This window comes from Aethalodelphis obliquidens, unplaced genomic scaffold, assembly GCF_003676395.1.
Source record: "Aethalodelphis obliquidens isolate GAN/ISIS:26980383/991018 unplaced genomic scaffold, ASM367639v1 scaffold88, whole genome shotgun sequence".
Lineage (NCBI taxonomy): Eukaryota > Metazoa > Chordata > Mammalia > Artiodactyla > Delphinidae > Aethalodelphis > Aethalodelphis obliquidens.
Window position 1 is genome coordinate 5,475,022 of NW_020838032.1, and position 24,193 is coordinate 5,499,214.

Genomic DNA, 24,193 nt, shown 5'->3' on the forward strand with positions numbered 1-24,193 from the left:
TTTGAGGGAGGGAGATATTATTCCTGAGCCATATTATGGGAAAGGATAGTAAGGGTAGGATCAGGCAAATCAGCTGGTGAGCACTTGAGGCTCGTTGCCTCCAGAAACCTTATCAATCCCCTGTGAACATTGTGAGTGGCTCTGGGCTGGCTGGAAGTTTCCCTTTTCCCAGTGAAGCCAGTCGATGGAGAGTTTTGGTGGACGGTGATGTCTTCACTCTTCTTTGGCAGACATAGAAGCTGGAGGGCTCTTTGTTCCTCACAGTTTATCCTTCACCCAGCCATAGTCTTCTAAGATGTCAAAGATGGAGTGTCTGTGTGTTTCCTGTGTGTTTCCTCGGTTGTCACCTGAGGTCACTTAGTGCTGACAGCATGTTGCTGTCAGTCTGTGCACCCTGACCTTGTTTCAAGCCAAGGCTGTGAAATCTACTTTGAAGAATTCTGCACTGTCTTGTCTGTCCATGAAATCCGAAGTCCCTAGCCGTCTTTCTGAGTCTATCTTTCACACTGACACAGTTTTCACTAATCTGAAAGCCCTTTTTTATTTTATTTTATTTTATTTTTTAAACATCTTTATTGCAGTATAATTGCTGTACAATGGTGTGTTAATTTCTGCTTTATAACAAAGTGAATCAGCTATACATATACATATGTCCCCATATCTCCTCCCTCTTGCGTCTCCCTCCCCACCCTCCCTCTCCCACCCCTCTAGGTGGTCACAAAGCACTGAGGTGATCTCCCTGTGCTATGTGGCTGCTTCCCACTAGCTATCTATTTTACATTTGGTAGTATATATTAGTCCATGCCACTCTCTCACTTCATCCCAGCTTACCCTTCCCCCTCCCTGTGTCCTCAAGTCCATTCTCTACATCTGCATCTTTATTCCTGTCCTGCCCCTATGTTCTTCAGAACCATTTTTTGAAAGCCCTTTTTTAAATACAGTTATGAGTCCAGTTATGAATGTTTCCTAATTTCAATGAAGATGGAAGTTTGCTTTCCGGCTTTTTATTCTCCTTGTTATTTTCCATTGGCTTGCAAAAGGGGAGGGGGTCAGAAATGGCATTTCTCTCTCCAATCCAGAAGCTATAGTTATAAACAAATTCTCTGACCTTACAGAAGACTTAGGGTCTCAGCCAAAAATAGTTGGAGTCATAGAATATGGACATTTTTCTTTGATTTTTCTTTCCACTGGTAAAATAGAACATCCAAGCAATTAGGTCTGAGTGAGAAGGTCTCTGTAACTACACAGATTACTAACATGCATCATTTTGAAAATGCTCCCACCCTAATTGCTTTCATGTTTCTGTGGTTTAGTTAGGCTGGTAGGCCATTGTGAAGAGCTTAAGACGTGCACCTGCCCAGTGAGGCTGACTTCCAATTACAAAACAATTCCAAAATCAGGCATGCTTATAAAGAAGGTATTGAAGGACACAGTGTGCCAGGAAGGATTAAACTACTCTGAATGTACTGGAGCAGGGGCAGCGGAGGCGATCATTCACATTTTAAACAGGCAGGAGCACAGGATTAAAGAAATCCTTGGTACATGTGCACCATATGGGGCTAATGAACCACATGGTCCTAAGAAAAGCTACCTTTTTTACAGCCTGTTACTTAATAAAAGCAACTTTGTTTTAAGCTGAAGCAGGAAGAAAAGTGTACACTTGTCCATTCTTTTTCTGGATCACAAGCTTATGATGATGAATGTGTTTTCCTTTTTATTACAAAGGCAATGTGACTGCCCCTGGATGTAGAGGGAGTTCTTTCTACTCTGGTCTTTAGTAGATTACTTGGCATTTCTATTTCAAGAGACTCTAGAAAGTAAATGATGGATCTGCACCAAGTCAGTTCCTCTACTCACTATGCCTTTTGCAAAATAGGAAGACAGTGACTGATACAAGGGGTACAGCCTATAGCCATGGAATAGAAAAAAGCACTCAAATGACAATCTTGAGATTTGGTCCTCTGGCAACTGAAAACCAACCACTTTATTTTTTCTTTCTTTCTTTCTTTTTTCTTTTTTGGCTGCTTCCGGAGTCCTAACCACTGGACCACCAAGGAATTCCCCAATCACTTTAGTATGAGAAACCAAGATTAGGAAAAAACTGATGTCTTACAAGTCATGTTTACATGAAGAATCAGATCTGTATCTTCCATGCACTGGGCATGCTTCCAGTAACACTCGTAAAATAAGAGGACAGTAGAATCCTAAGTCACTCAGAAATCTCCTTCCACACTCCCCCCAACCCACTTTAAGTCATGTAAAGCCATCAAATCTATAGATTACTATAGCTAAAAGGAGAATTACGGCAATATTCCCTGGTCTAATCTGAGTTCCTTCAACTGCAGAGTACCTACCTCATTTCATAATTGTTAACCCATATGTCTGTCTGACCCACTAGACAGACTACTAATTCCTATGTATCTCCAGTACTAGTGCCTGACATCTAGTAGACATTCAGTAAATGTTTATTTGATGAATGAATGAATGAATATTGCAAAATGACTAACCTTCACATAAGCAAGAATAGTTAACTGGATCACTGTTAAAAACTTTGTAAAAATATCATCCAAAAATGCATACTCAGAATAAAAATTGCAAATGATATGCCAGTGTGTATAATGGAGAAATTGGAAATCTTCCTCCCACCTCAATCTCATTCCCCATAGTTAGCCACAGTGAACCCTGGTATCACTGTTAATTTTTCTCAGTATACAATAAACTATACAGTAAGTTATAACTGTCAAACTGGAGTGAATGAATCTTCTTTCAAGCCCGATGCCAGAATTACTTTCACCTTCTATTTCTTGGCAACATCATGCACATGATTTTGCTTGTCTTACAGCATTAACTGTCCTGAACAATGATTAGCAAATGAAGTTCAAGCAACTAGTCTTCCTGATAATCTCTGCAAGGCCAGTTGGCAATTCAGTAGTGTTATCTACCTTGAAGCTAAATGGAATCATTAAAAGCATCTCAATACCCAACATAAATAGGTGTACTTAAGTAACCAGATTCTTTCTGCTTGTATGAGCAATTGTTCTGCTATCATATTTGGAAAAGCTCTTATAGGAAACGGGAAACCACAAGCTGGTTGCAACTGCTGGCAGGTATGAAATATGATTCAGCAGCTAAGCGTCCATCTCTGGACCTGAACCATCAGTGTCCAAATCCTGGCCCCAGCCACTAGCTCCATTACCTTAGATATTTATGTAACTGCTCTGTGCCTCAGTTTCCCCATCTATAAAGTGCAAACAAACACATCTCCTCCCTCATATTTTTGTGAGAATTAAGTAAGTTAAATCATATAAAGCACTTAGAAAAATGCCTCAAAGAGAAAGGCTATAAAAGACACTTTTTCTTCATTAAGGTATGATTTATATACAATAAATGTACAGATTTTAAGTGTACATTTTGATGAGTTTTGACAAATACATACATCCATGTGACCATCGCCCCAATCAAGATGGAGCACACTTCCATCATTTCAGAAAGCTCCCCGGTACCCCTCCCCAGTCAATCTCTCCCCCACGCTTCCATACTCCCAGGCAAGCCTGATTGATTTTCTTTCCCCTAGAGATTAGTTCAAATAAACGATTCAGCTAGAACATCATGTAAATGGATCCCGACAGCACATGCTTTTTTGTCTCTTGCTTTTCTCATTCAGCATAATGAATTTAAGTTTTATCCAGTAGGTCATCCTGCTTTTATTGCCGAGTATTATTCCATTGTATGACTACACCACCATTTATATATCACTTCTACTCTTGATTGACATTTAGGTTGTCTTTAGTTTTTGTAGAATATTTGCTTTTGAGAGAGATTTCTATTTGCCACACACTCTTTAGGAGTATCGGAATATCTTAAGCTTCAGAAATATAAATTGGAATGTGAAGAAGGCATCGTTTGCCACATGGGGGCTTGCTCCTTATCACCCTTCCTCTCCCTCATAATCTTGCTGAATCTTTTTACTCTATGTTGTTCTTCACAGGGATTTTCAAGATGGCGGGCTTCAGGCCACAAACTGGAAGACCAGTGATGACTGAGCCTCAGTGGGGAATAACTGAGAGACTAGAGCACCATGAGGTCACTCTTGGTTGAATAGAATGTTGATTAGCCTGCTGCTACGTACTGCATGATGGCACTTTCACTGTACTGCATTCTGAGAAAAATCATGGGGCTTTTCTAAGTCTCCAGTAAAAGTAAATTACCTTAACATTAACTGTAGTACAAGAACATGAGTTAAAAATAGACAAAATGTAAAAAACATTTTGTAGTTTGCAACCATTGTAGGAAAGCCCAACACATATTTGAGGTGGGCTTTGATCATACCATGACAGATTTTGGCTCCAATAGCTTGCAAGGTACAGAAGCATCCAGCAACTAACAATTTTGTTACTTAGGAGCTATGATAAACTTAATCCCATTTGTGGGAAAGACTGGCCAGTTCTTAAAAGCACTTGCGCAAAACAAAGACTCAAATTCTCATTAGAATTCACCCATCAAAATTCAACGTGCCCTTTCTGAGATGGACATCTCAAAGGGTTGAGAATTATTTGCTCTCTTTGACCATCCATTCATCAATGTCTGGCCATGTAAAACAGGTTATCCAGAAAGTGAGGGTTTCTGTGTATACTTAAACTGAAAAGAACCAAACAGAAGGAAACAATATGTTCTTGGGGACTCACCAGAGGTCCTCCTGTTGCAGTCTGACTTGAGTACATTTCCATAGCAACAGACTCCAGCGTTCTCAAACAAGGGTCAGGTGCTCACAGGAGGCTGCAGCTGGACACTGAAGAAAGTTTCTTTTCTCAAAAGTTACAGAAGTATTCCAAAAAATTCGATCAAAATTCCATCTAAAATTGGCAGGAGGGTGGTCTTCTAGATGACCTGAAAATAAAATTAATTTCTTAAATACTCTCTCCTCCCTCTTCCCATTATTACCAGGAAAATGTTTGGGGAGAATTTTATTCAGGTTACAGTTTTTTACAAGTGCCTCTGGTCAGATAGGACAGACACTGTCCAGACATCGATAGTGAGAAACGGGTCAGAGATCCAGAGAATTTTCCCAGCAGCTGGCCAGAGCCTGGGGGGTCCTGAGGGGATAAGGCAGAGATTTGGGGCTCCAGAGGTGGCTCCCTATGTTGGCCTGCTACAACTGTATAGGGAGAGGTGCTCAGAGGTGTTTTTGTCTCTACCCCTTCTCATAATACCTTTTATAAGATGCTTTATTGCAAAAGTAATCAGCCTTATTTTTGTAGAAAAATATTCAAAATCCGAAGAAGAAAATAAAAACTTTATCCATATCCCATCACAAAATATAACAAGTGCTAATAATCTGTGGTATATAGTCATTCAATGTGTGTGTTTGCTTAAGACTTTCAAAATGAGATCACTATTGTGATTTACTTTGAGGCCAGCTTTTCCCTCTTAATATATCATGAACACTTTTGCATGTTGTTAAGTATTCTCCTACATCATCATTTGTAAATGGCTGTTGTGCATCCCACTGACTGTATCACTGTACCAGAATTTACCCAATCTCTTACGGTTGGCTATTACAGACGTTTCCCATTTTTCGTGATTACCAACACATCGACAATACATATTCTTGTAGTCAAATCTTTGCACAAATTCATGATTAATTCCTTGTAAGACATACAAAAATGCTAGAAACACATAGAGATTTTATCTCCCAACATAAATGCTAAGTCTCAGGGCAAAGCCAAATGATCAAACTTTGAATGGACGACGTATTTACAGTATAAAGCTTGTCCACCTGCTAGATTCTGCTGGCAATCAAGAAGGTAAATGAAACATGACAGTGAACTTGGGCTTGTGTGGGATTTTATACACTAAACAGTGACATCAGCTTTGTAAAAACCCTGGGCAAATGACACACCAGGTTATCTTCATCTGATTAAAGATGAATTTTCTAGTTCCATACTTGAAACTGAAAGTGATTTCTCTATGTCTTGAGTGGGCTTTTGTACTGCCAACACAGATTAACTGGGTACGAATAAAACAAAAGTAAGTTTGAATGCCAACTCCCAACCCCACTTAGACCCAGTCCAGCAAGAAGAAAGTCCTAGCCCATGGAAAATCAAAAAGTATGGTTCCTGGGCTTCCCTGATGGCGCAGCGGTTGAGAGTCCACCTGCCAATGCAGGGGACGCGGGTTCGTGCCCTGGTCCGGGAAGATCCCACATGCCGCGGAGCGGCTGGGCCCGTGAGCCATGGCCGCTGAGCCTGCGGGTCCGGAGCCTGTGCTCCGCAACGGGAGAGGCCACGACAGTGAGAGGCCCGCGTACCGCAAAAAAAAAAAAAAAAAAAGTAGGGTTCCTGCCAGTTCCGCTGGATATAGGGCAAGCTGACGGCAGGGGATGGGAGAGCACTGCATTGATCCTTGGGCCTCGGTCTGTTCACCCAGTTAGGGAAGGGCCAGCAATTTCCAGCAAAAGCAGAATCCAGAATTGTGTGTCCTATCTCCTCAGGTTGCCCAGGAGAGCAGCCATGGGTTCTCCTTTGCAGGGAGACGGAGTAGAGTCAACTCCCTGTACCTACCGATGGTTCACAAATAGCCGCATACTATACACCTGTTCTGTACCTAGCTCTTTGTCACTTAATGATATATCCCAGGACTCCTTCTAAATCACTATATAAAAACTTCATTCGTTTTACATATCATATGGATTTACTATGATTTATTTAGTAGTTTTCTATTTATGTTATATCCCACATTTTGCATCCCCAAAATGCTGCAGTAAATAGCCTCCACGTATGTCGCTTCACTTATGTGTGAGTATACTTGTAGGAGAAATTTCTAGAAATGGAATTGCTGGAACTTAGGTCATGTACATTTGTAATTTTCAAAGACATTGACAAACTACCTTCCATAAAGATTTGACTGATTGATAGTCTCACCAGCCAAACACAGTGCAGTGCTTTAGTAAACATGAATTTTTGCAAAATGCAAAGAAAATGGTACCTCAGTGTTTTTTAATGTATATTTCTCTTGCTTAATGAAGCTGAGAATCTTTCTGTATGTTTAGGAGCCATTTGCATTTCTTCTGTGAATACTTTATTCCTACCCTTTATTAGTTTCTCTATCGGGTAAGTTGTCTCTTCCTCAGACATTTGTAGGTGCTATTTATCTATGAGGGAGAATAAGCCTTTATCTGCAATAAGAACTGTAAATATTTTCCCCATATTGTCATTTGTACTTTTACTTTTTTTTTTTTTTTTTTTTTTTTTTTTTTTTTTTTTTTTTTTGCGGTACGCGGGCCTCTCACTGTTGTGGCCTCTCCCGTTGTGGAGCACAGGCTCCGGAGGCACAGGCCCAGCCGCTCCACGGCATGTGGGATCCTCCCGGACCGGGGCACGAACCCATGTCCCCTGCATCGGCAGGCGGACTCTCAACCACTGCACCACCAGGGAAGCCCTGTATTTTTACTTTTTTATGGTGCTTTTTTGCCATGCATACATTTTTCCCCTCCACGTTTAAATGTATTGATTTCTTTAATTATGGCTTCTAGGTTTTGTGTCATAAAAAAATCCATCTTCATTTCAAAGTCAAAAAGTAATGTCCGGGCTTCCCTGGTGGCGCAGTGGTTGAGAGTCCACCTGCCGTTGCAGGGGACACGGGTTCGTGCCCTGGTCTGGGAAGATCCCACATGCCGCAGAGCGGCTGGGCCCATGAGCCATGGCTGCTGAGCCTGTGCATCCGGAGCCTGGGCTCTGCAACGGGAGAGACCACAATAGTGAGAGGCCCGCGTATCACAAAAAAAATAATAATAATAATTTCCTGGGAATTCCCTGGTAGTCCAGTGGTTAGGACTTGGCGCTTTCACTGCTGAGGGCCTGGGTTCAATCCCTGGTTGGAGAACTAAGATCCCACAAGCCACGCTGTGTGGTCAAAAAAAAAAAAAAAAAAAAGTAATTTCCTTGTAAATTGTTTATGGTTTCACTTTGCATATTTAAATTTTTGATCCATTTGAATTTTGCCCTGGTAAGTGGTATGATATATGGCTCTAACTTCATTTTTGCTAGATGGTTGTCCCAACTTCATTTACTGAATACTGGTAGTTTCTATTTTCGCCATTTATTTAAGATATCACTTTTAACACATAATAAGATTCCATGTATTGGGGTTTATATAGACTCCGTTCTATTCCCTTGATCTATCTCCAGTAAGGATCAATTGTTTGATTTTGAAGGGGATCAAGGTATGCTACCCTAAAAGATGCCACTTTTGTGTAAGGATTGTTTTGAGCTGAAAGCAATTAGCTCTCTGCCCTCCCCTTTTCTGTCTAAAAGGAAGGCATAAATTTCTGTTTGTAAAAGTGTCTCCTCCTACACCAGGAAGATGATGACAACCCTTAATTACTGGAGACAACTCTTATCAATGGAGAAAATACCAACTTGAGTTTGCATAATAAATCTATAATTCTTCTCTTCCACTAGTTTCCCCTATATATTTACCTTCCCACAATTTACTGCCCCGGGAAGCACAATTTATTGCTAATTTACTTCCTACAATTTACTCCACTTCCTTTGTCTAGTAACTTCACAGTTTATCACTCTTTGTTAAGATGGTATACATGCCCCCGGGTCTAACCACTTCTTTGGGTTTCTTCTTCTTTCTTTTGAAGCCCCCATATATATGCAAAGTAAATTTCTTCTTCTGTTAACCTGTCTTTTATGTGTTTAATTCATGGCCCCCAGGCACAGAACCCAAGAGGGTAGAAGAAAGGATCCTTTCCTTCCCCCACCGTCTCTAAAATGGAGGTTATAATATCTACCCCGAAGAATTAGATTAGAGAATCAAATGAACGTGGGGTGTTTGGCCCATAGAGGAATTCAATAAATTACAGCAATGATGATGAAGAGAAGGAAAATATTGCCTACCTCACTCCTGTGCAAAGAAATGCAGATACCCAGAGGGTTCACAGATAATCCTGGTTCCCAGATTAGCCTTTTCATTATACTCTGAACTAAAGATTTCTCTACATGCAAAAAGTGACATTAGCAATGATCTTGATAGTAATTTTAGTGAATTTCTCACTAACCCAGTTTGAAAGGGAATCTCTAGGACTGTTCTCCTGAAACTGGACTGCCAAGGCAAAAATGGCAGGCAAGACCAGGTTCGAATTCTAGTTTAGCCACTCATCTCTGAGAATCTGTTTCCTTATCATTAGAAGAGAGATAAGTATACTTCCTTCTCATTCTGACAAATGAGATAGTAAGATAAGTGGCTAGCACTGAGTTTGTCATTTAGCGTATGTTCAATCTCATGGTGGCTATTTTTGTTTTATCATCATCATGTTCTTTGTCATAATCATTAAAGATTATGGCTTTGGGTGAATGAGGACAAAAAAAAGGAGGGTAATAAACACCAGTACTGGAAGGAAAGAAAGGACATAATAATCAGAATATTTTTAAAAATTTTAAGTAGGAGAATAGAGGGATATGTGTGAATTGATGGAGAATAGAGGGATATGTGTGAATAATGTGATTAAACTAGGTAAAATAAAATGTTAACAGTAGAATCTAAGTAGTGCAAAATTATTTCAAGTTTGCTGTATGTTTGAAAAAAAATTTATAGTAAAATGTTTGGAAAAATTCAAGGCTACCATCCCTCTCTCCTTCCCATCCTAATTTTACTGTAACCCCCCACAAACACTCAAAGGCAAGGATGATTGATTTTCCTTGTGTCTTGATATTTTACATGGAGTGAAGAACTTGTAATTCACTTCCTGGCCAAAATTACAAGCTGTTGTTATGTATGTGATTCCCTCCCTTCCCCTAAAATTCATACTTTTTCTTTCCTGCTGGTTCAGCTGACAGCTCCAATTTGACAGCTGTCCAATTCTGACAGCTCCACATCAGCAACCAATATCACTCACATCCCAGAATCCCCTCTCCCACCCTGTTGCTCTCAGGGCCCCAAGTCCCGGAGTCAAACAGTTTCTCACTAGGAAACTACAAAGAGGAAGAAGTTGGGACCTGGGATTGAAATGCTGTATCCAGAGCATTTGAAACGCCACAGTCAGCTGCAGCTTTCGCCTGTTGCTATGGCACAGGTGACTCTGTAGAGTCACCAGCCTGGAAACTGACAGACATAGATCAGTGTGCACTGGTTGCCATGGTGAGGAAAAACCTAAGGATGCTTTCTCCATGCCCATTGGTGCCCAGCATGTCAGGTGTCCAGAGCTGCAAGAGAGTGCTAAAAGCCCTCATCAAATCATTAACTTTTAGGCAGGAATTCAATTGTGCTCAATTGGCCTGAGGGTCAAGCGTCACGAAAACGCTGGACCCTTCAGAAACCTGGAAAATAAAGTATTCAAAGCAAATTCTGTGGTTTTTTTAGTGACTTGTTCATGTTCTTTTTCAAAGGAAAGTTTAATTAACTCCATTTAGAAATGTTTAACCTTGGGCAATTAACATCCTTAAGTCCAATATTTGTCAAAATGCTGTCCCCAAGGTAACAAATCAGAATCTCTGGGGGTGGGGCCCAGGTACCAGCAGTTTTAACCATGTCCCTAAGGTCCTAGGCACACTGAAGTTTTAAAACTACTGCCCTAGTGTACCTATATAACTTTAAAGTCTCAATACAAAAACAATTCCAGTCAGTAGCACCAAAACATTTCACCATTCTTGTTCCTTTTTGTCATGTTCTTACATCACCATGACTCCCTAAGAGCCGCACTCTTTGAAAGATATTTGTCTACCAACAAATTGCATGTACAGTCAGCCCTCCGTATCCTGGGATTCCGCATCCACGGATTCAACCAATGCCAGTCGCAGGCTGTTGAATCCGCGGACGCAGAACCCACGGATACGCTGCCGACAGTACCAGTCATTTTCTATAAGGGACTTGCGCATCCGCAGATTTGGGTATCCGCTGGGGGTCCTGGAACCAATCTCTGAGGGTACCAAGGGATAGCTCTATTGAATAATGATTTTCCCCCTTTTAATCAAAGACGTATATAGTCCCCCTCAGCTCAGGTGAAATGTATATAGCTCATTAGGCTTTCAGAGATTAAAAACAATAGCTCAAGTTCCCCAGTCCTACCTTTGCCAACCCCTTAGTGATCTGAGCATCCCAAGTTGGAATTACAGAAACTATTGAAGAACTCCACGGCATCAAAGACCGGTTCTGAGATGTTAAACATAAGCAATAACAAGATCCATCCTCCTTCTAAGGAATGTAAACTTATTTATTCCTTCATTACTTATAACTACCCCTGTCCCAGTATGGATAGAATTTAAAGTAATTCACAAAGATTCATAAAATAACGTAAATTAGCACAGCCTTCTACTTGTTTCCTATTAGCCCATCTCCCTTTCCTTTCCAGTATTAATAGTCCTCATTTTTAGCTAAAACACATGGCTACCCACATTTCCCAGCTGTCCTTATAGCTAGGTGTACCCATATGACTAAGGTCTGGTAAATGGGATGTACATGGAAGTTGTTTATGCAACTTCTAGGAAGTATCCTCAAAAGGGAGGATTGGTTGTGTCCCTTCCTGCTGACTGGCCACAGACATAATGGGGAGAGTAGCCATCTTGGACCATGAGTTGGAAGCCGTGTGTTGAGACTGACAGAGCAACACATTAGAAGTCCGGGCTCCTGATGATGGTGGAGCTGCCATTCCAAACTTGGACAACCTACCCAAACTTTTTTTTTTTTTTTTTTTTTTTGCGGTACACAGGCCTCTCACTGTTGTGGCCTCTCCCGTTGTGGAGAACAGGCTCAGCGGCCATGGCTCACGGGCCCAGCCGCTCCACGGCATGTGGGATCTTCCCGGACCAGGGCACGAACCCGTGTCCCCTGCATCGGCAGGCGGACTCTCAACCACTGCACCACCAGGGAAGCCCTACCCAAACTTCTTCCTGAGAAAATTGAAGCTTCTTTCTTGTTTAAGTCACTGGTGTTTGGGGTTTTTCATTCCACACAGCCAAACCTAATCCTTACTACTAACATAAATGAGGGGAAAAAAAGATAAAAACATACAATAAAGCCAGAAATAAACTTAGCACAAAAATAAATACCATATAGTCTTATATATTTGCTGTGAATAAGTTGCAACTTTAGCTTCACGCTTTCTAATGGTCAGTGTGACAATAAGTCTTTTAAAGACACATCTCAGTGTCATAACGTTTATTTTTTTAATTGCTCAGGAGAAACACAACTGTTCCTGATGCTAAGAACAAATTAATTCATCCTGAGAGTCTCCATAAAGAGGGCATCCATCATGTAATACAATAACAACAACTGCCACAACTTTCTTACGGTAGAAACAGTTGTTTCATGATATTCTTCAATACAGGCCAGGAGAATCCCAGTGTAGGTAATTTGATTTGAAATTGTCCTGTCTACTCATTTATGTAGTATGCTAGATTGAATGCTCTCTTTCCCATCCCTCACAAACACTCTCTAGGTAGGACTTAGAGAGATAACAGGTGGGAGGATAAGAAGGTGGTTTAAAAAACCAAACTCTACCCACATCCAAGTTGTCTACCACCAGCATCACCATCACCTATGAGAAATGGGCAGGATTGATATGTCCTCCCTTCCATGTACCACAACCTTTCCTGTTATGATATTTTCTACTTAAAACACCCTTGAAGTTATTTTAACTTAAATTTTATAGATTATTTCAAATCTGTTAAAATTTTTGTGTGTCTGTGTGCACTGGAGGAGGAACTCAGTATGTGATTTTTCCATCTGTAGTCCCTACATATCTCTGAATTGCGTAATACAAGTAGATAATGAATAAAATACAGCCAAGTAAAGCAGTCATTTACTAAAAGAAAAACACAAGGACAAAAAATGTAAATATTTAACTTATGGGTCATGTGTCCCAACTGTGAATACAAAGTGGCAAATGTCAGCAGTTTGTATCCCGTAAAGGAAACTAAAATGGTTTCCAACACAACATTCTTTTGCTAGGGGCAGCAGGGCAGACACCGCCAAAGTCACAGAGACACGTTTTCAAAATTTCTAGTGAGATGCTTCCTGATGGAGCCTCATGCCTGCTCCATTGATTCTACAGCATTTCAAGCAGGATCTTGCTCTCCAACCTGGGTTCCTTTCTGGCTCTATCCTGTTGAAGGAATGATTTGTGAGACAGTGTGGGAAATGAGTAGTGAACATGTGCTACCTGAACCAGATGGTTACATACTTCACATCCAATGTGGTACCTTTATACTTTCTGGCTAGGTTTTGTTAAGGTATGCTTTCCTATTACCCAACATTGGATTTGAGAATAGAAGGATACGTTGTTTTTTGTTTGGTGGTTTTTACCCTGAGCATTACTTGTTTTCATGATGCAAATACTGCACTTAAATTGGTAAAGTAGAGATATGAGAGGATATCTGCGGTCATTGCAAGTAACCCAAGTCCCACAGAAACAGAACACAAAATGAATTCCTTTTGATCCCTCAGAGAGGATGATGGAACATCTATTTTCCCCCATTTAATTAACTGTCCAACTCCCCTAGGCAGCTACAGGCAAACACCTCAAAATTTTATCACACCAGTCTAGTTATCCTCCAGCGGCCCAAAGCCACCTTTTCACTTATATATGGAATTCACAAACAAATTCATTTCCCACAAACGGAATCTCTAATTAGGATCAACTTCATTTGAAACTGTGCAGCAGACAGGAAAATGAGAGCATTACAGAACATCATTAATAGCAACTGCAAATAACTTTTTAATCGATCTAGGTATTCCTCTCCAAGAAGTTACTCTTCTCTTCCATTGAGGAAACAATTTTTGCTTGCCATTAGCAACAATCTCAACATCATGCATAATAATAGTAATAATGATCATTTTTCAAAATGCCAGCCAACAACTGGGTAGATCTTTCTCATTTAAAAAAGCTTCCAGGAGACTTCCCTGGTGGTCCTACGGTTGAGACTCTGCACTCCCAATGCAGAGTCACGGGTTCGGTCCCTAGTCAGGTAGCTAGGATCCCACATGCTGCACATCACGGCCAAAATAAATAAATAAATATAAATAAAAAACCTTTCATCTGCATTATCATCTCACTTGATCTTACTTCTGCTCTGTGTATACTAAAGTAGGTGTTTTTACTTCATTTCACAGGCATAAGGCTGAGGGCTTCCCTGTGGGGACTCGTGTTACTGAGGTTTGTCTGATCGACCTTGGACAAGTTACTCAATGTCTCTGAACCTCAGTAAATCTATAAAATGAGGATAAAACTAGTACCTACCACAGACTGGTGCTGTGATGTGCAGTAACAGACATGCGGCAACCCTGGTATAGCCTTGTAATTGTTGGTTGAGCATGGAGGGGTGAGTTGGTCTTCCCAAGGATGAACAGCTTTTAATCTGCAGAACCAGGAAGAACCTGGCCTCTCAACTCCAGACTTGGGGCTTCCTTGAAGCAAGAATCTATTTAGGGGAGGGGCTTTCCTGGTGGAGCAGTGGTTGAGAGTCCACCTGCCAATGCAGGGGATACGGGTTCGTGCCCCGGTCCGGGAAGATCCCACGTGCTGCGGAGCGGCTGGGCCCGTCAGCCATGGCCGCTGGGTCTGCGCGTCCGGAGCCCGTCCTCCGCAGCGGGAGAGGCCGCAGCGGTGAGAGGCCCGCGTACCGCAAAAAAAAAAAAAAAAAAAGAATCTATTTAGGAGCGAAACTAAGATCAGATCAGACATTTCCAAAACTTAAACCTCTCTTTATTTCTGCCATCCCATCAACTATGTGAGCTGATGTAAGCTTGAAGAGTTAAAGGATTACTGACTCTCCTTTAGGGCTGGGATGAAACACAAACATTTGATGATCAATAGAAGAGTCTGTAAATAATGAACAGAACTCACAGAATTGTGCTTGGAATCCCAAAGGCTAGAAACACCTGTCACATATAGCTTCTCTGCCCTGGCACACTTTGGGGACAATGCACAATGCTGAAGTCCACTGCTGGCCACAAGGTGGCAGAATGTCATCAGCAAGGACGCTCAAGCCCAAACTTCACGCTGGAGCAAATCAGGGCAGGTCGCTGACACCCAAGACAACAAATGAAATAATCCAGTTAACATCAGCCCTAAACCTAAGTTAGTGACAAATATTCTGCAAATGCCATTCTTCTGCCTAAATACTCAGCTTTTATTCCAGACAGTAAAATGGGCACCTCATCGATCTTCACCTACAAAAAGGAACCTCAAGGTGACCATGAACTTATTCCAACATATATGACTACTTCTATTTACATGAATCCCAATTTTCAAACATATAAAATAATTGAGAAACTTTAGGTGTTGGGAGCCATCCTCCAGAATCCTCAGAGCTCTCTTATATAATATTTTCTTATAAAGATGAAAATATCTTTAAAATTAAATTATTTCCATATTATGCAATTACCACAAACATTTTAAAACCTGGATTTTCCTACTAACCTACCTGTTTCTGAGCTACCTTCCCTTTTACTTTCTACACAAGTGAATGTGTAAGGACTATGGAATAATTTAATAGCTTAACAATATACAAGGTTTTACACAGACTTGGATTGTTTTAGAGTTGGATGGTAACTGGGAGATTATTTACTTTAATGCCCTTATTCTCCCAGTGAAGAAAGTAGTACTGCCAGAAGTTAATTAACTTGCCTAAGATAACACAGAAAGTCAGTTCAGAACTGAGACCTGAACTTTTGTCATCTGACTTTCAGGATAGTTTGGACTAATTTAGATCTTTCATTTAATTGTGTCAGGAAAGTCATGATTGTCTTTACCCCACAGAATGGAAAAACTACTTGCAAGAGGAGAAAGTACCAGTCAAGGATCATGCTGTGTGATTCCAGCACTTCAGCTGGATCCATATTAGAAATTCAGCAGCGGTTAAGACAAAAACTGAGAAGCATCATGATCACAACGGTAATCCCCCCACCCTCCAAAAATTAAAACCCTAACAGATGATCCAGGGGTGAGTCTTTCTAGAACTTGAAAAAGAACCTGCCAGGTGACAGCCACTCCACTGGGATACGAGATTACATAAAATTCAGGCAGAAGGAGCAAAATGCCTCTCCGGGGACACCGGAGACCCTGAGCCTGTCTCAGGAGGTGTGACTATAAAGTAATGGGTCTGATTTTAAAAGAAGCACAACCAGCACTTACACGTCTAAGTGAGCAGTCACCTTGGGAAGCTGCATATTTGTGCCAGAGTTGCTGCAGCGGCTCCAACGTTAACTCTTCTTTGGGATTTGCCGTCAGAGCTTCACCATGTTCTGCCAGATATCTACCATGGGCGTAAATCTTGGTTGTGTGAGGGTGGACTTGTTTCTGGAAAACCTCCAGAGTCAGCTCTTGGGAGTAAGGTGGGTGGTCAAGGCAGATAATAATATTTTGGGATAAAACTGAGTTGCATATAGTCATTGGGTCGATTTCCCCTGTGGTTTATAAATTCGACCAGATGGTTCATCTAGGAAAAGAATCACCTATTGGAGGCAGTCAGGAAAAACTTTAAGGTATTACTAATGTGTACGTTACTGATTTCAAAATAAAGCCTTCTTAATTCCAGTTCTTAATCATTTTGCATCCACTGGTAAGTTACTCTTCTGTCTCCCAACTCATGTCTCAGCTCCTCTAAGGGAAAAGGCCAATTATTAGATTAAATTACATGAAATTGCTGCCATTCAGACATATTTGACCTACAAAAATCATATAATTCAAGCTAATACATTTGAAGTCGTAATGTTTAGCCCAGTGGCAAAAAGGAGTTCAACAGCATTAAGAGATGTCACCGTGCTGAGGTGGGTGATCTTGAGTGTCAACACTGAATCGCCAGAAAACGATGCCGAACAACCCGAGAGGTAAACATCAGTTTTCTCCCTCCGTAGTTCTACTTTTTAATGCACTTAGGTTTCTTTTCATTATCTAATTTAAACTGCACATCTTGAGGGTGAAAAAGCCAGCCACGCACACCAGCAAACAGCCTTTCACAAACAGGGCTATTCTGTAAGAAACATCAGTCTCACCCTAAGTCATAGCCTGCACATAATGGCCATCCATATTCCACACATTTGGAAGCCAATTTGCCAACTTAGTCCCTCTAGGTCCTGGGACTCCGCTAGATAGGTCAGATGATCGATTTTAACTTAACTGATTTCACTAAGGAATGGAGTGTACACTTGGCCTTTCCACCTCCCTCGCTCAGGGCGGGTGTGACCTTGCAAATTATGATTGAACTCATTGTTCTGTGAGCTATCTTTCCTTTCTGGTTCGTTCTTTTTCTGTTTCTTTGTGGTAATTTATTGCAAGAGTAATTTTTTTTTTTTTTTTTTTTTTTTTTTTAGGTATTTGGCTTCATTTTAAGAGTAAATTTTTTGCCCCAGTTTTATTGAGATATAACCCTCTGGTTCTTCTTCACTTCATTTTTAGTTTTGTTTTTCCTTGACCTGTATTTACCATCAAAACAGGATTAGAGAAGCTGTTCCACCATCCCTTCATTTGAATATTCAGAAAGTGTCATTCAATATCATTAACCTGCCTGGGAGAAAAGACTCATTAGGTAAAGCAGAGAACTTCTGGATGTTATTTCAGCTAATATGTCATTTACTGTTTGGGTGGAAAACTGTGTCATCCATCTGCCTCCTACAGAATTCTCTCAGGAAAAGCTTTGACGAGGGAAAGTGTCACTGGTAAAAGCTGGCCTTGAGGAATTAACCAGATGATATGCAAAGCTATAAAGACTGCAAGTTGAAGAGATGCTTCCCATCAAGATCAATCCCATCAAGATCAAGGCATGGCCAGCGGACACAGGCTGGCGTCATAGCCCAGCCCCTCCCATGAGGCTCCCGCCCTGCGCCTCTATCCCAACAGTCCCCAACCCTCAAAATTCATCGTCGGTGGGAAGTCACTCGGCACATTCAATTATATTGTGACAAATTTTAAATTGTTCACCTGCGCCTCAAAATGGGAAAAGTGGGGCTACGTGACTGTAGAGTTATGATCTCTGCTGGGGACCTCCTGATAAGCCCCAGGCTGGCCAGGACGTAGTTGCACATCCTTTGTGTTAGCCCACAGGCAGCTTGGCTGACCCGGCTTCCCCTACCCGACACTTTTTATTATCACTGCCCAAAAATGCAGTTCTTGGTTTGTTTTCTTTTTAACAACCTTTTGTGATTACAAAAGCAATATCTTTTCACTATTAAAGAATTAGATCATTTTGCAACATATATATGTATGAGTCATCACATTGTACATCTTAAACTTACACAATATTATGTGTCAATTATACCTCAATAAAGCTGGAAAAAATGGAAAATGTCAATAAGGAAAAAATGGGAAAATTAAAACATCATATTCTTATTCCCCAAGGTTACCACAATTAACACCTATATCTATATTGTGCCACACTTTCTTTCTATGCATATATATCACATATATATATAATAATTCATCTTTCCATGTACATAAATTTTATTCTAAGCTAATACCTTTCAACCACCTCCCTCCACCACCACACTGTACCCAAAATGCATTCCCGCTAGTTTAGCTAACCAAGCATCCAATCCAGGACCATGCATTATATCAGATTATTATGCTCTTTAATTTTCTTTTAATCTGGGACACTCATCTCTTGTTACACATCACTGAGTCCTTGAAGACAGCAGGCCAGTTATCTAGCTGAAGTCCTATCCTTTGGATTTATTTGCCTTGTTGCTTCCTTAGGCCATCTGCCATTAAGCTTGTTCTCCCATCTCCATATTCCCTGTAAACTGGAAATTAGATCCAAAGGATTAGATACAAACACTTCCTGGCTAGCATCCATCAGAGGACCTGTGATGTATTGCATATTGCACCACACCAGGGGACAGGTAACACTTAGTTGCCTACCATTAGTGTTGCTGGGATTGCCCTCTGGATTAAGGGAGACAAGAACTTAATTCATCCAACCGGGAAGTAATCTGTGGGGCGTTACACTGGCAAATTATTTTTGAGACTCTAAACCTTTGTAGCTAATAACCTGATCCCAAAACCATACCATAAGCAAATAGGGAAGAACAGACTGCACAAGTCTGAGACTAAGAGCAGGGTTAGAGTGAGTGGGGAAGGTAATGCCAAGACTTTTGATTAGTGATCGAAGCTGGAAGAAGTGAATATTAGGGCATTCATAGTGTCCTCCACTTGCCAAAGTAATTGATGGACATTAATGCAGCTTGCTGTAAACCCACGAGTCCCAGGGACTTGGGTGAGACTAAACAACTGATAAAGTCAGCAGTGGTATCGCGCAATTTTTTTTCCGGAAGAGCTCTTACAGGAGATCGAGGACTCTGATTTCTCTTTTAACAGTCATTAGTCAAAGTTACAACGCCAGGCTCACACACGCAAGTTCTTCAGAAACAAGAACTGGATTTAATCCTCCCCAGAGGAGCCTGATCTAAGTACCTGCTTCAGCTGCAATCCTGTGAGCTGTGTACCATCACAGCAACTAGGCAATGGCAGGATAGGATCCCATCTCCCCACCTACCTACTTTAGTCCCACTCTGCATCGTGGGGGCCATAATTTTGTGACAATGACTCCGTGCACTGAGGTTGTTTGTTGATCCATGGTTGCTGAGTTCACTGCTAGACCGGGGACATCAAATGGGGCCCTCTCAGGTACAGGTAGCGTCAGGCACCCACCCCCACCAGGAACAGGGATGACCTGGTACTCTTGTTAGCCATGTACGGTACAGGTTGTACTGCTTTGCTGCTTGCTTTTTCAAGATGAGAGTGGCACAGTATTTAAGACAGCAGGAAAAACCAGAATTTGTCAATCCTTTAAGCAAGTACAACTGGAAAGCCTCAGAAGGAAGATGGCTCTGAATATGTTTACCTCTGTGCCCCTGAGCAAAACATTCACGTGATGACTCAGAGCTGAGGTGGCTCTGTCTGACTGCCAGAATGGCCTATTTCTAGAATAATAACAAAAATGTGCAATTAACCTGGATAAGGTAAATTAGCCCAGGGTGTAAGAGGGAGAGAAAATAAATACCACATTCCACAACCCCCGCCCCGCCCCCCCAACACAGACTACCAGAATTTGGCCTCAAGCAAATATAATAGATTTAGACTAGTTCAAGTGAAACTCTTGGGGCAGCTCCAATAAGTTTTCCTGTCTTTCCTACTATGTAGAAAGAAAATCTGAAAGGGCTCCTGGGACCACTGCAGTGGTCTTCTGAGTGCTCAGAGTTAAAAGGGGGGTTCTTGCATGGCTGGTAGATACACAGCCTTTGGCCAAGTGGAAGCTCAATAACTTCTGACTAAATGATCCAATCAGGTAAATTTTCCTCCTAATGGACATCAAGTTGAAAATTAAAAGGAAAAAGAAGAACACAGTATTTAGAAAAATGGGTCCTAGAGGCTGTTCTACCTGCTGCTTCAACTCCAAGAAGGCACCTCTGGTCCCTGCTTTTAGTACAAGAAGCTTGGACAACCAGTTCAGCTGGAAGCGTGCCATCCGTCCTGCCAGCAGCCCCTCGTTAGCTACCTCTGACCTGTTGAAAAGCTGAAAATACAACCTTGAGCCATTCTCTCTGCAGCTCAACTCCTATAATTCTCTTTCTAAATATTAGCAGCAGCCCCGTTATGCCATAGTTTTAAAAGTACTTGTCCCTTTTTTGCCTTCTTTGACCACATCAACCACCACACTACTTTTCTTCAGGAAAAAGCTTTTTATGTAAAGAGTGAATTGCCTTTTTATTTGCTTTTCTCCCTATGTAGCTAGGCGTGCTACGTTTTTTCTTGATGGCTTTTATACTTGGTTAAAATCACCTGGAAAAAATCAGTAGGGAAGAGGAGAGTATTTCCTTAGTTACCCATTGGCCATAGTAACTGAAGTCCACAGAAATCCATTTCCCATTTCCTATTAAAATTTTATAAGCATTTAAAATATTCACTTGGGTGCATCGTGTTTTCTTTTGCATCCCAACTGAGTTTCTTTTCCAGCCTGAGGTCTAAAGTCTGGCTGATTTTCTTCAGTGGCTTTACTCACTTAAAATAATTTTTTTCCCAATAAGTAAACACCCAATTCTGTTCATTAAACCAGTGACCTTTGAGTTTTCTAACACAGTTCTCCAAAGCTGGAGCCAACGCTTTGGTTGATAGGCACACACAGATTAAACTGTCTGCCCCGAGATATATTTTTCTCCCCAACTTAGAAGGATTCCCTGCTTTAGATGCTGGGCTCCCCACAAATCATAAGCAAAAGTTACTGCAGCTTGCCTTTCCCAGCTTTAAAGCCAATACAAATGCCCTCTCTGGCACATGAATGGAATAGAACTTTACTAGCTCCCCAGTCCTCACTCTCTAGATCCTTATTTTAGGGAACCTAGACCCAACCAGGCTGAACATACCTTGTAACTCCCTAGAGGCTCTCAAAGATCAGACTTCTCAAAGATCTTACTTAAAACTCAGATTCCCAGGCATCACCTCCCACAGACTCTGATTCAGTAGGTCTTAGTGGGGTCCATGAATCTGCATTTTTCAACAAACTCCTGTCGCCACCTCAAGTAAATGGTCCTTGGAACTTACTTTGACAAACACTGCTCCAAGAGAGCTCATCTCAATGGCTTTTGATCAATGCTGTGTTCATTCATTTACCCAGCAAACAGTGACCTGCTATGTGTAGGCTGTCATTCAGGGGCAGATAAATTTCACTTGGGCCCTACCCTCAAGAAACTTACAGTCTAGCAGGAAAAACTGAGACATGAACATAAGTATCTACTCAAAGGGAGTGAGAGATTTGTCATGAAAAAGGAACAGGGTTCAGAAGAGGAAGAGTAACTTTGAGCTGGAGAGGGATGGGGCATGGCTTTATGGAGAGGTGACATAGGCATTAAGTCTGAAAGAATGTGTAGTATTTGGGCACATGGAGGTAAAAAAGAGGAGGCATTCTGAAACACAATAGGCGGAAGCAACGGCACTGTGTGGGTAAGTGTGAGGACCTGTGTGGGGAAGAAGGAGTCATTTAACGGGCTTGGAGCACAGGGTGCAGGAAGGGGCATAGAAGCAATCCAGTCGAGCTTATAGAAGAGAGTTATGGCCAATCCTGAAGGGCTTTGAATGCCAAGTACAATGACTTGGTTACAAGTAAGATCTTGAGGTATCCCTGGCAAAGGAGTGAACTGCGAGCAGATTTGCAGGTAGTCCCAAGCTGCCCCAAGCATGTAGTAACATGGTGGCCCTGGGCATTTGCCCAAAGAGGTGGGAAGAAAGTCTACTAAGCTCTTCTCTGCAAGGATCCCTCAGCCCTGCAGTTCAGCCAGGAGCCTCATACACTATACCTCAGAACACGACATCCAGTGTCGGCTCATACCTTGCCTTGCAGCAACCCACTAATGTTAGAAAAGGACTAGAGCTTTCAGCCGTGGATTTTACCACCATTGAACCTATAAATTCTCCTTGAGTTGGAAGGATGAGAAAAAATGTAGAGCTAGAATGCTCCATGCTCTCACACTTTTATCCTCTTGAGAACACTGCTACATCTCTATCATCATGTTCCACCACACACACATGCACACACACACGCACGCACACACACTTAAAACTGAAGGGAGACAGAGCTATAATCTGTTGGCAGGTTAAGACTAAGAACACAGTGCTATTAAGACTAGACTTTTCCTGGCAAAATTTCCCATATCCAGTTCAATGAATAATTTTTATTTGTGTGTATAGCACTTTGTAGGCTTGCCGTGGGTTGCAACTTCCCTATCTAGACCATAACTATGAAATGAATCATTTTTTCTAGTCATAACAGTTCCATCCCCCACCACACCACCACCCCCCTCAGATACAGGTTCCCCCAACTCAGGGGCTGACTGTCCATCCGCATATCACAGGATCATGTGAAAATCCTTAATTAGAAGGCCAGTTCCTCTGCATGAACTTCAGAATCACCAACAGCATAGATTACATGAGCAAATTGTACCCATAAATTCAGCTCCCCCCCCCATTCTTCACCTGAGTCTAATCAGAAATACAAACAACATGTGCCAGAGAGAAATGAATTACAATCAGAAGCAGGGACCCAGAAGAAGCAGAGGGACGTTAGGATTATTTGCCCAGGTGATGGGTCATTTCTCCGGGAAATGTAAGCAGAGGCGATAATAACATGTACTTTTTCAGGGAAGGAGGGTTTTTTTCTGCTTGCTTTGCGACAGCAGCACAACCTTTAGCAAGTGCAATATGTCCCTTGAGACCTTTTTGCACATCTACTATTATAAAGAGCCATTACACGGGGAGTTAGGAATACAGCGCCTACTGCTCTCTGCCGGTTTTACTGACAGGCTATGCCAACAAATTAAAGAGAGTAGCTGCCTAGTCCTGCAGCCAGGCTGGCCCATTCCTTGTGTGACCTGCTCACTGTGGATCATGCTTTAGAAGAGGCCAGGAGGAACGATCTGAATGCTTGCGCTCCCCTTTGCATGAATGTGCACTGACATATCTTCAATCAGAGCCTCCTGGCAACCATCTCTGTCTGCTCCAATGCAGGTGCACGTGAAAGCAGATCAAAATGGAATATGGGACTGGAGTTAACACTGCTGTACTGTACGCTTGAAAAGTTGCTATGAGAGTAGAGCATTAATGTTCTCACCATAACAACAGCAACAACAATAAAAGGGTGAGATGAAACATGTGGTAAGTAACCTTATTGTGGTAAACATTTCACAACACATGAGTCTATCAGATCATTGTGCGCCTTAAACTTACACAATGTTATATGTCAATTATAACTCAACAAAGCTAGAATAAAACATTTTTGATTAAAAATTATAGAATGCATATTTGTATATGTATAGCTGATTCACTTTGTTATACAGCAGAAACTAACACACCATTGTAAAGCAATTAGACTCCAATAAAGATGTTTAAAAAAAAAAGTATGGAATGCAGACCTTCTGTGAGTCAACGCTGGTCTCTGTGGAGACCCCGGCAATAGCTGCTGGCCAAGGCTGGCAGGGCTGGGAGCAGTGTTTAAGGATCTTTAGCAGGAGATCAGTTTGCAAGCTGGTTCCTGCTGGGAGGACAACTAGGACCTGTAAAACCTGTCCCTTTTTTTCCCCCCGGGGTATCTGGGATGTCTGCCAAGGCTGCCTGCCCTGCCCCGCTGCCCACAGGCACAGCCTAAATGCTCACGGAGGTAACACACACACACACACACACACACACACACACACACACACACACACA

General features: G+C 41.6%; 1 long non-coding RNA gene across 1 annotated transcript in view; it reads right to left on the reverse strand.

The window, feature by feature from the left end:
- LOC113613466 (uncharacterized) overlaps positions 1-24,193 on the reverse strand; it is a 73,579-nt gene that overhangs the window by 45,115 nt on the left and 4,271 nt on the right. Inside the window, exon 2 of the long non-coding RNA XR_003430269.1 lies at positions 4,686-4,887. This is a non-coding gene — a long non-coding RNA (uncharacterized LOC113613466). The remainder of the gene's footprint in view (positions 1-4,685; positions 4,888-24,193) is intronic.